Genomic DNA, 18,763 nt, shown 5'->3' with positions numbered 1-18,763 from the left:
GGGTGAACAAACACCTCCATTGGAAAAACAAACTCAAATTCCAATATCCCGACTACTCAATAAGCATCATCACACCACTAACATACTACAACATTTCTACAACACCATTTAATTAACTCGTTATCTTGATACATCACCAAAGATCGTCAACTATTGCAAAGATGGAACTACAAAATTAAACAAGTAAATTGGACAATTCAAAACCTAGTCCAACATAAGAATTTTAAAAACCAAACACATCCCATTAAATTAAATGCTTGAAACCTCTACTCACATATGCAAAACATGGAATACCAAACTGAAAAGAGCTCCTTGCAGCAGCACGCAACACCCAACGCCTTGCAGCAACACCAAACTGCAACAGCAACAGCACGAGCACGTAGCACCCAACAACAGCAACACCTAGCACCAACAGCACACAACAGCAGCACCACCCAGCACCTTGCAGCAGCAGCAGCACCCAGCTCACATCAACCAGTAACAGCAGCAGCCAGCACAAAATAACATCCCAGCACGCAGCAACACCCAAAACGTAGCAGCACCCCAGCACCTTGCAGCAGCAGCAACGACACCCAGCACCTTCCAGTAACACCCCAGCACGCAGTAACACCTAGCACCTTGCAGCAGCAACAACACTCACCCAACCACCTAAACCAACATGCACACAAACACCCACTGACCAGCGTACTACCACATAACACCACCTAGCACTCAGCATCAGCACAGCATTAGCATCAGCGTAGCAGCAGCATCAGCATCAGCACAACAGCAGCATCAGCATCAGCATCAGCTTAGCAGCAACAGCCAGGCAGCATCACCCAACAATACCGAGCAACAACAGCAGGCAGTCACCACCACACCACTAGTCTAGCACACTCAATACACACACCACCAGTCCAACACACACACAACACACTCAACACTAGTCCAACATACTCAACACACCCACTCCACCAGTCCAACACACAGACACACGCACGCAGCAGCACCACCTATATGTTTCCCAACCCTTTTAAAATGAAACCAGGTATATATGGCCGATATATGCGACTATACTATACATTGTTTTTCAATTAGTTAGTAATTTAGTACATTTTAGCTTAGCCAGTTTTACATGGCCTAGTCAAGAGCTAAAGATAATTAATATTTGGACCATGACCATGTTGCTTCTGATCAAATGAATCTTTTAACAAATCTCAAATCAGCATAGCATCTTACGTAACAAAAGAAATGTAAGAAAAACAATGTTCAAGCTATACCCATCAGATTTAAAAAGTACTCCTCTAAGACAACAAGGACCAAGTCATTAATGAGAACACTTAATGAGATCCGACATCAAACCAAGGTCTAAGCAATATTAAAAAAATGAAACAATTTTGAGGGAGATTGAAAATGAAATTTAGTTGTAGAACCCTAAGTCTTGTTCTTACACACTCTTTGCCATTAATGCACTCCACATGATTCTAATCACCCACTCTTCTCTTCCAAGGAAAGCAGCTCTCTTTCCCTAGTTGTCATGGTCATAGTGTCATGTAACCTAAGTTATTTATCTTATAGCACCCCCATTTGCCACTAAACAAACACAGCCTTAGGCTATGTTTGGTTCACTGAATATGGTTTCATCAAGAAATAAAATTCATTAGAAAATGAAATGCCCAAATTCATTTGTCAATAATGTTCTTTTTGGGTGCTTGGTTCATTTGTGGAAAGGTAATTTTGGATTGAGTCAAACCCATAGCTCATACACCCAAAGCACAGGATCAAACCCCGAGAAGCACCCCCAATAATACCCATCGAAACCCCAATCTCTCGTAGGCATGTCTTCTTCCTCTTTTCATGGACTGGCGCTCTCTCTCTCTGCCTCAATAAGGAAAGCAACTTCCTTTTTTTAAAAAATGAAGTTGAATTCACTCATTTTGACCAAGATGAAGAATGTGTTTTCCATTTTTCTGTTTTCTCAAGTGAACCAAACAACCAAGGGATTCTACTTTCCAAGAAAATACTTTCTTTTCCTCCATTTCCCTTGAACCAAGCACAACCTTAATGTGAAGTATAAGTACGTTTGTCAAAAACATTATTTCTAAAGCAAAAAGGCGAAATTTAAAAGCCAAAAAGTTAATAGTTTGTTTGGCATAAACAGTAAAAATGCTTCATAATTGGGAAATATTATAATACCCATCAAAAAGTTACAGTGGTAATCTATAAAACATACTCATCCCCCTACAAATACCATCTCTCGCTATCCTCATGTTTCTTTGTACTTCACTTGCACTTGTCGAACTTTGTCCCACTTCATGACTACTACCCACACCTTGCACAACAACATCTTCTTTTTCAAACGTCTCAAAAAAATAGTCTTTAAGAGCATGCTTCCTTATAAAATTATGAAGAGCACATGAAGTAATCACTATATTTCATTGCTTGCGAAAATTATAAGATGGCATTAATTCCAACACTTGAAACCGGCATTTCAACACACCAAAACATTGCTTAATTATGTTACAGAGTGACGCATGAACAAAATTGAATTGCTCCTTTGCGGTTTTTGGTAATCTTCCATGTCCGCTATACTCATTTAAATGGTATCTTTGTCCTCTGTACAGTGCTAGAAACCCAGGGGCATTAGCATATCTAGAGTCAACCACATAATATTTTCCTGTAAAAAAGTGTAAGTACCCTCTGTTCTCAAATGAATCACTATAGCACACGTGTCCACACACCAGGTCGTATCTGCACAGCTCGTATATCACAATGTCGTACTACGCCACCAAGACGTAACCACGACCCAAACTCAGGTCGTCCCAAATATCAAATACAGGCCATACATGGAAACAAATGATCTACTGTGGTCCTGAAGCTCAGTTAACGCACCAATAAAGGAGGCATTTACTTTGTAATAGCAGAAGTAATGGCGAATCATCAAGAGAGCATAAAATATGAATCTACTATTCACAAAGCCTGAAGCAAATAAGGAAAGTCAAATCAAACACCTATAAGTATAGAGAGATGAACTACGTAAGGCTGGATTCAAGTTAACCCAAAAAACTTGATACATAAGCAACTCTTATCTTAAGAAAGAGTGCAGCCATTCCCAATCAACCTTAACATCAGGTTATAGGTAGAAACCTATACATCTATATTGGCGCCGTCTACCAGTTCATCTTCTTGAGAAAGAACATTCAAACCATTTTCTCAAGCCCACGAAACTTGGTAAAACCATCATGAAAGGACAGCTCAAAGCTTTAGCCGATCAAATGAAGACTCTCTAAGATCCTTTTATAGAGCCCTTCAACAAGAGAATCAAACTCTTTGCGAACAAACAACTTCCAACACCAACAACCTAGCTCTAGATGCCATAAAAAACAACACAGTCACAACCCTCACTACAACTACCAATCAACGTCTTGAGGACTTCGGCCAGCAGTTGGAGAAGTCGAGCGAAAAAGCCAATGCAGCCCAGATTGTCCAGAATATGCTCAAGTCATGCAAAGTGTCACCATTCACCATTGAAGTCAGGGACAAACAGCCTCCCACTATTTTCATCCAACCAAAGTTCTCGATATACGATGGCAGCTCATGTCCAGGCCAGCACGTAGCTCATTTCAGCCAAATCCTGGTGCTCTACAACGCTCCAGAGTTTGACTACCTGAAATACAAACTCTTTCTAGCTAGCTTGAAAGACGGAGCATTAGACTGGTTCTATACACTAGCGCCTGATTCAATCCACAACTTCGACAAGCTGGCCGAGACATTCACAATAGAATTCATCCATAATAGGAAGAAGCAAGCCGACCTAGACTTGTTGTTCTAGTTGAAGCAAGCACACGACTTTCTTCGGATGTTTCAAGAAGGAATTGCTATCAATAGAGCCAGGCCTTTGAAACTTTAATATTGTAGTGAGTATATTTCAAAAGAGTTTAGATTAATAGTTAAGAATCATTCTAAATTGTTTAGAGTTTGAGTGAGGGAGATAGAATAAGAAAGGCAGACTCTTGAATATTAGAATGGTTCTAAGATAATGAACTTGAAAGCTTTGATTGTTGATTAAAATGACTTGAAAACATGAAAAAAAGATTGATTAAAATATTGAAATGAAACAAACAAACAAGATGAAGATTGAAACAAATAACAAATAACAAATTGATTGAAATAAAGGAAATAAAATAACAAGTTGACTGAAATAAAAGAAATGAAATAACATGAAATTAAAAACATGAATTGAAAAATAAGACAAGAAAATAAACAAACCAAATGATTTGGATCCTAAGACAATGGATGAGTTCTCTCTCCTTTGCTTTTTTATTATATACCTTTACTTTTGCCATTTACAGATTTGCCCTCATCCATTCTAAACTAGACACCTCACCCCTTTCACTTTTGCTTTATGGGTGCCTTCTTAATCAAGATAGGCTTAGGGATAAGTCTTCATAATTTGAGATAAGGGCCTCCATCTTTGGTCTTTTGATTTGAGTCCTTTGACAGTTGACTTTGACTAGTTGACTTTGACTTTTTCAGCACTTTTCCATAGCAGCTACTGATCTTCATAATAAGCGTGATTAAGGCTCCTTTTGGTGCTAAGACACATCTTTTATGATAAGTGGTCTGAAATACTCCTTAACCTGAAAAAATGTAGTAAAAGCTATGAGTTGTCATTTCGTTAAGTGTAAGAGGGATTGTAATGCAGCAATATATGGGTAATAAAATGCACATTTAGGAGTTGATCACCACCCCCAAATAACATCTTTCTTGTCCTCAAGTAAGGATGAGAGAAAAAACTAAGATCACAAATAAGTGATTTATTATACGTTATACTAATCTCATTTCGCAGAGTTCGATTGCATTTACCATATGTAACTAGGCCTTAAACCACTAGGTCAGTGGACGAGCTTTAAGCCTCATGAGAGTTTTCCAGTGAAGGTGCTCACAAACTTCTTCTATTTAGTACAAAGGGTATTGTTTTCTTATTTATTCTCAGAAGTTCATACATCTTATTAGCGGTGAATAAGGACAAGCTCCTTTGAACTCATAATAACATATGTATAGTAATTTAAGCATCTAAAGATAATTGTACAAAACATGAGCAATGAAATGCAAAAGTCAAGTCGTTTTCGAGGCTTTTGGAGAGCTTCCTTAATGTGGGTTCTCAGAGGGGTGTGTTGCAATCACAACTCTCTGATAGATTCACTCAAGGTTCATTCTCTCAAGTGCAGTGGGCACTTATATTCCACGCATACTCAAATGACGTTCAAAGGAACTAGGGTTAATTGATCACGCTTGCCACTTATTATCACACCATCCTATTCCTAATCGAGCTAGAGGTCTTTTATTAGGAGTTACGGGGCTAGGGTGATGGTTTAGAAAGAAAAAGGAAGGAAAAACAAAATTTGATAAGATAAGAAACTGGGTCTTCAAGATACTTGTAACCAGAGAAGAACCTCATTTTGTTCTTTTGCTTCCAAATTGTGATACATTTTTTAGCCCTTTGGCTTTGTGACTCCATATAATTTTAAATTTTGGGAGTTCTAACTTTGCTTTGGTTTCTTTTTGCTTTAGATATCGTCTTCTTTGATTTTGAACTTTTGGGAGATTCGATTTTTGACTCCTTTGAATTTTTAGAGTTTTGGTTTTTTGATAGGTCTTTCTTTTATTTTCTTTTTGAAGAAAATAACTGTTCTGATTTTGTACAAGGTTTTCTCTTCTCTTTTTCTGATAACCATCTAGTTCTCAACTCATTAGCTGGGTAAGCTTTTTATTGTGTGTTGTGATGGGTTAAGAATAATTGGTGAAGAATAAAAAGGCTTTTAGAAAGGGTGAAGGCTCAAGAGGGGTAACTAGAGGAAAACTATATTTTTGGGTTTTTAACGTTTATTTGGCTATATCGATCCAAAAATGGCCTAAATTTTCTCAAAAGATATGACGTGGTAATCAAGCAAGTGGACTTAGGTGGTTGCTTCGATGTACATGCCTGGCCAATAATACCCTTGGGCGATTGCTTTGTGAGCAAGAGATCTTGCTCCTGCATGGTTGCCACATTCGCCTTTGTGAGTTTCATCGAAGATGAGATGGCCTTCGCATGGAGTTATGCACTTCAGGTGTGGTCCTCCTGTAGATTTACAAAACAATCGTCCATTGATGATGGTGTATCTGGGAGTGCAAAATTGTATAGAACGAGCGTTCCTTGCCTCCACTGGGAGCTCGCCATGTAAGATAAATTTCAGAAATAGGCTGATCCAAGATTGGGTGATCTCTTCCTCGGATGAAGGTTGGAAGACCGTGAGGTTGTTAATACATTCATGTTGGTAGGCGGGCCTCTCTAGGATGTCAATGTAAACTGTTATCGGACATGCATCTTGGGTCTTTGAGGCTAAGAAAGTCAGGCTATCTGCATGTCTGTTATCTTCTCGGGGAATATGTTCCAAGGAGAATGTTATGAACAAGTTGATTATATCGCTGATGACCTAAACGTACTTGGATAAATTTGCTCCATTTGTCACATACTCTTTGGTGATCTGTTTGACGATTAATTGTGAGTCACTGTAAGCTTTGAGCTTCCATACTTGTAATTAATGTGCTATGCAGAGGTTTGTGATTAACGCTTCATATTCTGCTTCGTTGTTAGATGTTACGAAATTGATTTTTATAGACTTTTGTAGCTAAGTTCCTTCTGGTGAAATTAACAAAGCCCCTAGTTCACTACCGTTGTTGTTGCAAACTTCATCTACTAATGTTAAACATTTGGTCACAACCACCTAAGTCCAGCACGGGAGTTTATCAATATAGCCAGCCCATGGCCTTTTCATATGTGGGGGCTAGACATAATGGGACCATTTATCCCACAAAAGAAGACTAGACTCAAATACATCCTGGCCGCAACAGATTACTTCACCAAATGGGTTAAGGCGAGCCTACTTGCTCAAGTTAAAGAAGTCCACATCATCAACTTCATATGGACCAACATCATCACAAGATTTGGTCTACCCCACATCCTCATCATGGATAATGGAATCCAATTTGCCAGCACACAAGTCAAGGCATTCCTATAAAAGTGGCGGATCACTCAAGCATTTTCCACACCTAGATATACACAAAACAGAGGCCACAAACAAATCCATCAATGAGAATCTCCAAAAGAAGTTAGAGACCAAGAAAAGCCAATAGCCAGAATAACTTGAGAACATTTTATGGGTGTACAGGACAACAGCCTGATCCAGTACTAACGAATCTCCTTTCACCCTTTGCTTATGAACTGAAGCAGTAATACCATCAGAACTTACAATCACAACCACACATTCTGACATTGTCGAATCAGGAGAAAACGACAGCATCTTACCCAAAGAAATTGACCTCCTAGAAAAATACAGGGAGACTACTGCAATATCCCTAGCTCGATACCACCAAACCATCCAACGATTTTATAACAAGAAGGTCGTCCCAAGATCTTTCCAGGCTAGTGACCTAGTCCTCAAAAGAACTCTAGCACCAGCCAAGCTTAACCCAACTTAGGAAGGCCCATATATAGTTCATAGAGTCGTTGGAAGTGGAGCTTACTGGAATAAAACTTAGCTCGGTGATGTGCTTCCCCGACCTTAGAATATAACTCTACTCAAGCGCTTTTACCAATAATTTTTCTCCAAATGTATCAATCAATATGAATAAAATTTCATCAGCATTTTGCGTTTAAGTGTTCTCCTTGCATTACATGAATAACACACCTCTTACACTCGTTGCCCGATCTGGTACAACAAAGTAATCGACCTAACATTAATGCCAGGGTTAAGCACGATTCAACTATAATTGCCACTCAAAGGCTAATTATCAGTCAAATCCAATCTACGGTCCCCCAAAAGGACCACAAATTAACTTAACACCAACGCCAGGGTTAAGCACGATTCAACTATAATTGCCACGCAAAAGCTAATTATCAGTTAAATCTAATCCAAGGTACCTCCAAAAGGACCACAAGTCGACTTACGGCCTCTGAAAGGGTTAAGTTTGACTAAACTATAGTTACCACTCAAATGCATTTTATTAGTTAAAAATCAATCATAGGTTCCCCTAAAAGGAACCACTCAATCAACCCACACACACATAAGGGCATGAAGTAACCTAGGTGTTAACTAGGTGTTTCTATCAGGTCGTGCACAAGTACGTACGACCTACAAGCATCATATGATCTACCAATATACGACAGTTCGTCGAATTTACTACTATGCAAGATAGGTCGTCGAATAATAAAACAAAAAGCAAGGGAAGCAATCACAGTCATACCAAACTCACAGAGATTCTTAATTCAAAACAAGTAAGTAAATTAACTACTTTACTTACTACAAAGTCGGTTAGACACTAGAGGCCCCCAGGTTCTCCTAGGTAAATAACCTCAGCATCCCCATCAAATAAATTTAGTCATCAGTATCAAAAATGAAAGCAGTTCAAATACTTCACCCACCACCAAAATATGACAAGAAGAGCCAATTAGTTCACATGAGACAGATTCTCCACATTCAAGGGGTCCATATTGCAACCCTCTTCACCAACAGAGCCACCAACCGGATCACCACTTACAACAGGCATATCAGCAGCAACACCCTCAATTGGTTCGGCAGCTAGAGCAGCAGTCACATCGGTGGGTAGATCAGGTGGTCTATTAGCATCTGTCGTAGTACTTTCTGTAGTTTTTGTTGCAACCCCACTTTTAATAGACATTTTCAAGATTTTGTACTTACGTTCTAGCTCCATATAATCATCCACTAGAACATATACATCACTGATAAGGGCCCAAAACTGTAGTTTTAACCCTGTAACAGACATACTTTTAGACCAATTATGTGAGTAATAATTAAGAGTTAACACTGATTACGTGTTTTATGCATTTCAGGCTTCAAAGTCTATTATGTGCGTAAATGTGCCACTTTTAGCGAGAGATAAAGGAGCAAAGGTCGGTTACTAAGGAGTTCCGTGATTAAAGGCCAAGATTCAAGAAGACAAAGCCTTTCTAAAGCCCGGCCAAAAGCTGAAAAGTCGACGCTGGCGTAAACAAAGACACAAAGTCGTAAACTTCCGAAGGCCATATCTTTGGACTCAGACCTTGAATGGGGCCTACCTTATGTCAAAACGACCGGCTCGGAAAGAGCTTTCCAATGGTCTAAGCCGTGATCCAATCAGAGGAGCAGAAGTGGACGAAAAGTCTGTTGAAGATAACTACAGCTGAAGAGGCCTTTTTGGACTAAAATAATTGGGTTTTGGGCCTGATTCTTTGACCCAAAACATGGCTCCAAGCCCATGCACGATTTTTGGATCTGAAAGTATAAAAACAAAAGCTTAGCTCTTTGTTAATGGTAGATTTTTTAGTAGAGAATAGTAGATTTTAGGTTAGAAAATAAAGGAGCTTAGAATAGAAAGTAGCCATTAATAGCTTCTAGATCTAGATTTAATTATTTTAATTAAGTTTAATTTCAAATCCAATTCTTGTTTTAGATTAAACTATTAGAATCATTACTCTTAATTAGTTTGATTAATAAAATAGCTAGTTGTTAAATTTCGATTCTTGTCATTTACATTTGTGTTAGATCTGATTCATTTATTACTTGTTATTCAATTCTTAGTTATTAATTAGATTTTAATTATTGTTTAATTTAGATTAGTAAATTTCAATTCTTTATATCATGTTTAGTTTAAATTTAATCGGAATGATTATAGTAATGATTCTCGCTAAACCTCCATTAGAGGGGGTTGAGAAGCCTTGATGAAAGCTTGATTCCGACTCGTAGAGTCATCGTAATTTCCTTTCCACTCTAGAAACGATTAGTTCACCATGAGAATGGGTTTAATCGCTCACATGCTAGTTATGGATTGGTAGGAATGCCATGTGTAATTAGGGATTAGGAAGAACCAATTGTTCTCATGGGCGCTTCATTCGATTACTTAATTTATTAAATCGTTAATAGATTAAGTCGAAGTTAAGGTGGAATCAATCCCCCTCTAACTCCTTATCATCGAATCAACGTAGCATTCCCATAGTTGTTCTAATAGTTGACTAGTGCATCTTGTGGGTAGTTGCATCGTAGTCTAGTAGCCACTTCGTAAATATCTCATTAGACTTAGAGTAGAATACTTATACTTAGAAAATACAACATGCGGAAGGACTAGGAGTGGAACGAATCACTCTACTCCACTATAGGATTGAGAGTAGAAATCTTCTCTACTCTTTGATAAGCATTTAGGCATCATAAGCTAGTTTTAGTTTTACTTGCGTTTGTAAGTTTCATCGCTTCATTTTGTAGGTAAAACTATTCATTTTATGTTTTATCAATCACCACTCTCTACCAGGTCGATCAAGTTGTTGTATTTATTTTGAACTTGTTCAGCAATGGCCTGCGATTGCTTACTCTCAGTAATCCAATGTGCTACCTCCACCCTTGAAGAATCAAGAGATGGCTGCATTAAAGCCAGCTTCCCAGCCAAGTCATCGACCTGAGCCCTTAGCCCCGCCACTTTAGCTCGTTTAACTTCTTGTACAGCCACCAGTTTGTTATAAACTTCCTTGGCAGCCTCCAACTTCTTCTTATACATATTAGAAATAATTGCCATCTCTCTCAATTTTCTATACATAGCCAAAACCTGACCAACCAACGAAATAAGTCAAAAATCAACAACACAAAGCACAACTTGATGTTAACACTTTGATGGTTTTAAATGTATGAAACAATAACAACCATTTACGTACCAATTTTCAAGATTTCCTTACTCAAATTTCTTCATTTGTATGGTTAGAGTAAGGGTTTCGTTCCAACCTAAATACTGGGTTGCTGTTACAACTAGAATATTTTCAAGGGAACTAGTGAGAAAAATTTTTGTTTTGAACTTTTATTTTTTACTTCCTATGATAACTTAAAATGCAAGACAAGGTAAAAAAATAGATTTTAGCTGTTTAAACAAGAAAACTAGAGAGAGAGAAAAGAAGAGGATTAATCCTACTCATGCAAAGTCTAGCTACAAGTCTTTTAGAAACAGATCACTACCATCTCAAATTCCTAGCAAGAAGTACTCATCTCTGAGTCCATCTTACTAGTATAAGGAGTTGAACTAATATTTCATCTTTGAAATATCCTTTCAACTCCTGGTTTCATTCTACATCAACCAGTCAAATTTAAAGGTCTGAACTTGGCCGGACTCTACCATTTTGGGGTAGGATGTCAAATGATTCATAAGTTCCTAGGTAGTTATTCTGGGCTCCAAAAATACGTAGTTATCCACACATGAGCATCATTAACCCTCCCCTTGGGAGGGGTTTAACACATGTTCATGGGATTGAAATGATTGTGCAAATTGAAACTATGCTAAGTTAAGAAAATAATAAAAGAAGAGAAATTAAAGACCTGATTTTACTTGAAGAACAAAGGATTTTATTGAGAGGAAAAAAAGCTACTCCATTAACACTATTACAAGAACTTTACTAAAAGCTAGAAAATAAAATATGCATGAATGTGAGAATGAATGCTCCATCTTCCAATTCAATACATATGAGAGCATTCTCTCATTCATCCCATGTGAAACCACCTTCCACATTTACTCCTATCTTATCTTCTAATCCAAACAAATTGATACCTTGCACAATTTGACACTATTAGCACCTAAATCTAGTCAACTTAATTAATGTCATGCAAGGTGTCAATTTGTGCCAATAATTTGCACATTTTATCTGGACTTGCTTGATGACTCATCTAATTATGTGTGCCCACATAGTGGGTCTATGTAACGCCCGTATTTAAAATACGTAATTATTTATTTAAAAATTGGCTGGATTGGATTTGGGATACTCGGGCCTGATTTTTGGGTCCGAGTCTGTTTTGGGCTTGGGTTTCAAACCCAAGTATATAATCACATTGTTCTGGAGAATAGGGTTCTAAGAAAAATAAAATAGTAAAAATGGAGGTAGAGATAGAAACTCGTTTGCTGGAAGGTGGAGCGCGATGATTCGGACTAGGAGGATTCGTGGAGCTTTTAATACAGGTGAGTAGATGTTGTATGGATTTTTATTTTATAAAATCCTTGTTACTGTCGATTTTTCTGTCGTGTTGTTAAAACTCGAAAACTCTGAATATTTGATATTGAAACTGTTCGAACTGTTGGAACTCGGAAGAAGTCGTCAATGGCGGCGTCGTGAGTCCAACAGCAAGGAATCATCTAGTATTTTTATTTGAACATTTATGATTATATTTACTGTGTTGTGGGGTTGGGTTATTAAGTGAGTTTAGAATCGATTGTTAGTGGGCTGTTGAAGCTCTGTTCAAGCTTTGAACAGTATGAGCTCAATTTATCTTTGCCTACATTTTGTTGTTTGTTTGGTGGGTTATCGCGGTGATAAGAGCCCAAAACTGTAGTTTTAACCACGTAAATGATCATACTTTTAGACCAATTATGTGAGTAATAATTAAGAGTTAACACCGACACGCGTTTTTATGCATTTCAGGTTTCAAAGTCCATTATGTGCAGAAATGTGCCACTTTAGTGAGATAAAGGAGCAAGGGTCGGTTACTAAGTAGTTCCGTGATTAAAGGCCAAGATTCAAGAAGACAAAGCATTCCTAAAGCCCGATCAAAAGCTGAAAAGTCGACACGGGCAGAAACAGCACACAAGTCAGCAAAACTTCTGAAGGCCGTATTTTTGGACTCAGACCTCGGAATGGGGCCTACCTTATGTCAAAATGACCGGCTCGGAAAGATCTTTCTAATGGTCCAAGCCTTGACCCAATCAAAGGAGCAAAAGTGGACGAAAAGTCTGTTAAAGCCAACTGCAGCTGAAGAAGCCTTTTTGGACTGAAAGAATTGGGTTTTGGGCCTGATTCTCTGGCCCAAAACATGGCTCCAAGCCCATGCACGATTTTTGGATCTGAAAGTATAAAACCAAAGCTTAGCTCTTTGTTAATTGGTAGCTAGTTAGACCTAAAACAATATAGATAATTCTAGATCTAGTTTTCAGTAGATTAATTAAGTTTTAGTTCCATTTTCAATTCTTGTTTTAGATTAAGTCTTTGAATCATTGTTCTTGATTGATTAGATAACTAAAATAGTTATTTTGTCAATTTCATTTCTTGTCATTTACATTTTGTTAGATTTGATTTCATTTATTATTTGGTATTCAATTCTTAGTTATTAATTCGATTTTAATTATTGTTTAATTTAGATTAGTAAATTTCAATTCTTTATATCATGTTTAGTTTTAATTTAATCGGAAATGATTGCGTAATGATTCTCGGCTAAACCTCCATTAGAGGGGGTTGAGAAGCCTTGATGAAAGCTTGATTCGATTATCGTAGAAGTCGTCGTAATTTCCCTTCCACTCTAGAAACGATTAGTTCACCATGAGAATGGGTTTGATCGCTCACATGCTAGTTATGAATTGGTAGGAATGCCATGTGTAATTAGGGATTAGGAAGAACCAATTGTTCTCTGGGCGCATTCAATTCGGATTACGCCGATTTGTCGTTAATAGGATTAAGTCGAAGTTATGGTGGAATCAATCCCCCTAACTCCTTATCATCGAATCAACGTAGCATTCCCATAGTTATTTTGATAACCGACTAGTTGCATCTTATGGGTAGTTGCATCGTAGTCTAGTTGCCACTTCGTAAATCTCTCATTAGACTTAGAGTAGAGTAATTAGACTAGAAAACACAACATGCGGAAGGACTAGGAGTGGAATGAATCACTCTACTCCACTATATCTCATAGGATTGAGAGTAGAATCTTTGATAAATTAGGCACGTAAACTATCATTTAGTTTTACTTACGTTTAGAGTTTCATCGCTTTATTCATTAGTAAAATTATTCTTTTTACGTTTATCAAATGGCGCCGCTGCCATCTTCGTTTCACTTTCGCATTGTTTTCGTAGTGTCTTTGATAAATTAGGCACGTAAACTATCGTTTAGTTTTACTTACGTTTAGAGTTTCATCGCTTTATTCATTAGTAAAATTATTCTTTTTACGTTTATCAAATGGCGCCGCTGCCATCTTAGTTTCACTTTCGCATTGTTTTCGTAGTGTAAGTACTTTTCTTAAAGTCCCATTTTCACCCACCCACCCTGGTTTGATTCATACTGTGGTTTTCCGATTTATCGTTGAAAAGTTCCGGACAAAAATACACCGAAGCGACCGTGCCTATAAGGAGTGCACCGCCTCTCTATAGCCGAACACGAAACACGACCACTTCCCCATGTGGAGCGAAAAAAACACTGTAAATTTGAAAATTACACGGAGCGACCGACCGCGCTTCTATGAGAGACCACCAGCCCTTGCTAATTTTTCCGAAATTCAACAGTTTTGACTCGAACTTTGATTTTTCAAGTTTTTCAGTGTTCTAACTTGTTATATACAATGAATACGCGTAAACAAGACGCTATTCATAAAGGGCAAGGACGCAATCAGGTATTCCTTTCTTCCACACCTCACATCTCCTGTTAGAGGTTTATACTAATATATCGTAATTGTTTGGAGTGTTGATGTGTTTAGCTAAGTTTGGTTTTAGCCTTGTATGAGATTAAGGTCTAGCCGAACAAAACACCTAAACGTAATTACACAACAACGCCAACAAACAAGTCTATCTAGTATACCACCCACTACACCTCTAGCTACTATTTCACATACATCACCCGACACAATGCCCGACGAAGAAGAGACTCCTCTCTCGACTTCTACAAAGCCTTGAAATGATAGCCCCAAATCTTGCATCGTTCTAGCGGACCGATTGGGGGGATTTCGAATCCCCCAAATATTTTAATTTGTTACCCGCTTTTCATGGATTAGACCATGAAAAACCTCATCGGCACATCGCGTAGGATTGAACAAGTCCTAACAACATTCCACCATCCTACGGTTGGTGAGGAACAAATTAAACTCGTGGTATTCCCTTTCACCTTAGCCGATAAAGGCGGCGTCTTGGTTAACGCCCAAACGCCTAATTCTCAGAACTCGTGGGCTAAACTTGTTCAAATTGTTTATGGAACATTTTTACCCACCCCTAAAGACGGATGAGATGCTTTTCAAGATTCATTTCTTTTCGACAAAATCCTCATGAATCATTTTCAGAGGCTTGGAATCGTTCACCGATCTCCTTATAGAGTGTCCACATCATATCTTAGCGAAAGACACGTTAGTTAGTGCCTTTTCAAAGGACTTCTACACCACCATAAAGAAGTCCTAGACATAATGAATGGGGGTAGTTTCTTAAGCAAAGGAGCCTCGGAGGCTTATAAATTTTTAGGGATCAAACTAAGCGAAATAACAACTAAGCAAAATGATATCCACTCTATAATAGTTCTTCTAATACATTAAGGCCGCCGGTATGTTTGAAATTAAACACGATCCCGAGCTTAAAACTCTAATCGAATCACTCACTAAAAAGGTAGAGGCCATTTCTGTTCAACAAAAGCCTATCCCCGTCATGAACGTAAATTCAAATCCATGTACTTTCTGTTGGAGCCCTGAGCATCCCGACTCCCACTGTCCTATTGCCTATGAACATGCATGTTTCATTAATAGTGAACTTAATGCCCCTTGGAGACAAAATCCCAACTTCGGTTGGAGAAATAACCAACACGTCACACCTCCAGGGTACAATAATCAATATGTTAGGCCAACACAAAGTTTTAACCAAGCTCCACCATGACAAGGACAGGGTCGGTAATTTTAATAATTATAACAACCAAGTGCAACCTCGACAAGGTCAAGCACAAGGTCAAGGTAGTTATAATAATTATAATGTTAATAGAGGTATCGTTCCGGTAAATAATAACTATCAAAATCCACCCATAAATAATTCACGTGAAATAGTTCCAATACACCACCCGTGACTACTACACCTACACAACCGATCGTCTTGACACCTTCATACAAGTGAGCCAAAAACTTTTCCAAACCATGGCTCAATCTAACCAACAAAATTTTCTACAATCCGTTAATAATTTAACCCAACAGTTGGCTCAAGATAAAGCTCAACCCAAAGGTGTGTTTCAGTCCACGGAATACCTAATCCTAAAACAACAAATACAGCCTTTGAGGTAACCGATAATAATACTAGTAATGAATATGAAAATGTAGGTGAGCTAAAGGCCATCACATCACCACTCTCTCGGCAGAGTGGTTGATAACAAAGTAACTATGCCTATAGTTACCCCACCAAGAGCCCCTACACCTGCTATTTTACTAGATATCGAAATAGAAACTCAAGACCCTACCACCGTAGAGGTACCGGTTACAACACAACCTAAGAAACAGAAAAGCCATGGTTAAACATCCGGTGTGATACTATTGCTAAATATAGAAGCGAAACCACCGTTTCCACAAAAATTAGCCGTGTTAACTAGGGATACAAATTATGAGGAGATTAGGGATGTTTTCAAGAATCTAACTATAAACCTTCCCTTCCTCGGCTATTAAAAAGCTACCACACCATGCTAAGTTTCTTAAGGAATCAGTGTACTACTAGGCGTAAGACAAATATACCAAAAGACGCCTTTTTAACGTAACAATTCCCAACTTTATCTTTACATAATGGAATTGTTAAGTACAAGGACCCCGGTCGATCCCATCAGACAATGCACCTTAGGAGATTCTTTCTTATCGACGACGGCGTTATTAGACTTGGGGGCTAGTGTTAACTTACTCCCCGCTTTTATTTGTATAGACAAATAGGTCTAGACGAGATGCAACCCACTAAAATGACGTTGTAATTAGTCGATCGGTCTATTAAGTATCCTAAGGGTGTCGTCGAAAATGTTCTGGTAAAAATTCAGGATTTTTACTATCCGGCTGATTTTGTCATCCTCGATACAAAAGTTGTTAACGACTCTGTCCCGATCATCTTAGGGCGTCCTTTCCTGGCAACCGCCAATCGCGCTCATTAATTGCCGCGATGGTTCAATGTCCATGTCTTTTGGCCATCTTGTTTGTTGAAATCAATGTTTTTAAACAAAGACACGCGATTACCCGATTAAATTACATGGATGGAGAGGTTAGCATGATCGAGAGCTTTGCTCGAGATTATTTCAACAACACATTCCCGATAATCATATGCCCAAATTTCTTTCCTTTGGAAGTTCAGACTCCAACATTTCCATCCCTACACTAGTCGATACACATATTACGGATGAGGATGAGATAGATGACATTCTCAAAGATTTAGAGGACTATCATAGTAACGAGGATATGACCAATCTAGATGAGCAATTCGATGAGTTTCTTAGAGCAGTCATGATTCACCCTATCAAGAACTACTTTCCACAACATCCAACTCGACTTCCCTCCTTCCACCCTTTTCAAAGGAATCTCGAGTTTTGCACTCGATCCGGTTGTTTCTTTCATTAGGCTTCATAATTTTTAAATTCACCTAGAAAAAAAATACTTGAGTAAGAAAAAGCGTTTGACACATTCATTTTCAGACTTGAGGCCCCTCCTACACTATGAATGAGTTTTTGTGCTAAACCCACATCCTCATTTTTTCCATGCTTTCCTTCTACAACTTACCCATATCCACCATATTCTACACAACCATTCACTCTTCCACACTTATTCACTAGGACACCCTCTCGTTCAAAAATGAAAAAGAAGGTGCATGCTAGGTTAAGTAATAGGGTTATCCGACTTCGCTTTCATTTTACTAGGTTGCGTCATAGGAAATCTTGGTACTTGATTGTGTTTGGATATGTTTTCTGTGATATTTATTTATGGAATGATCCACAACTATTTCGGTTGTTGATATATGATAAACTGCATGTTCATACATATGTTTAGATAAAGTCTCGAGTATCTGACTATAAACGACTCAACTTTTGTGTTTGGTGCATTTCCTTTCATTTCCATATATTGGTGAGTGCACCATTAAGGTAACCGGGCCCTCCCTACGGAGTGTGCGGCTGTAAGTACCGAATCCTAAGTCCACGATTAACATAATTCACGTTTTCCACTCTTGCATGTTTTTCTCGGATTTTTAAGTCATGTTTCTCTACGGGGTGAATTATGTCTTTCTTGCTCATTGTTTTTCCTTATAAAAGAAAAAAATATTAAATAATAAACATAGTATTCTAGGAAGTCTCGGGAATCTGACTTTAAAAGACCCACTGCTAAAAACAAATTTTCTAAGCTTCGTTGTAAAAAATTTGTTTGGGGGTGGGGTGTTCGTGTTTCCGTCCTAAAATGTTTTATGTCCCATTAGATTTGCTTAGGCCGTTTAATTGTATTCCGATTCGGGTTGACATAATCTATGAATTTAGAGTTCAGTCGTTCGCATAACGTACGTCATGCACGCACTTCGAGGTGTTTTCCACTATCTTATATGTCATCTACGGTCGGAATAGAGTGTTTTATGGATCATTGAATTGGAAATTCTCTCCTGATCATTTTCATATCTCATTCGCAAAAATCGGACCGGTAACGAAGCGGCAATTTTGATTTGAAGTTTCGCGAAAAAATCAAAAAATTCACAAATTTCGAATTGGGCTTGGGCCCAACCCGCGCCAACCAGCGCCCATCGATAGCGCAACCCGCGCCCTTACCTTCAACAGTCGCGTTCATCTTCTCCAAACCGCCATTAACGCCACCAAAGCTCCAAAAACCTAAAACAAAATAAAATTAAAAAGAAAACTAAATTTACCCACGCCCACAATCAAGACCCAACCCAAATCGACTCCAACCGCACCGCCCCACACCCTACACCGATTTACATCAACAAAAACCACCGGAAAATCAAATTAAATTAAAAATTTTGGTG

The 18,763-nt window shown here is 38.3% G+C and overlaps 1 pseudogene; it reads right to left on the bottom strand.

Annotated features, from left to right (window-relative positions):
• Positions 1-133: 133 nt before the first annotated feature.
• LOC147481664 (uncharacterized) overlaps positions 134-18,763 on the bottom strand; it is a 30,104-nt pseudogene continuing 11,474 nt past the window's right edge.

The sequence above is a fragment of the Coptis chinensis genome, chromosome 8, assembly GCF_015680905.1.
Source record: "Coptis chinensis isolate HL-2020 chromosome 8, ASM1568090v1, whole genome shotgun sequence".
Taxonomy (NCBI): Eukaryota; Viridiplantae; Streptophyta; class Magnoliopsida; order Ranunculales; family Ranunculaceae; genus Coptis; species Coptis chinensis.
Note: the sequence above shows the minus strand (reverse complement) of the source record. Positions and strands in the feature narration are given on the sequence as shown.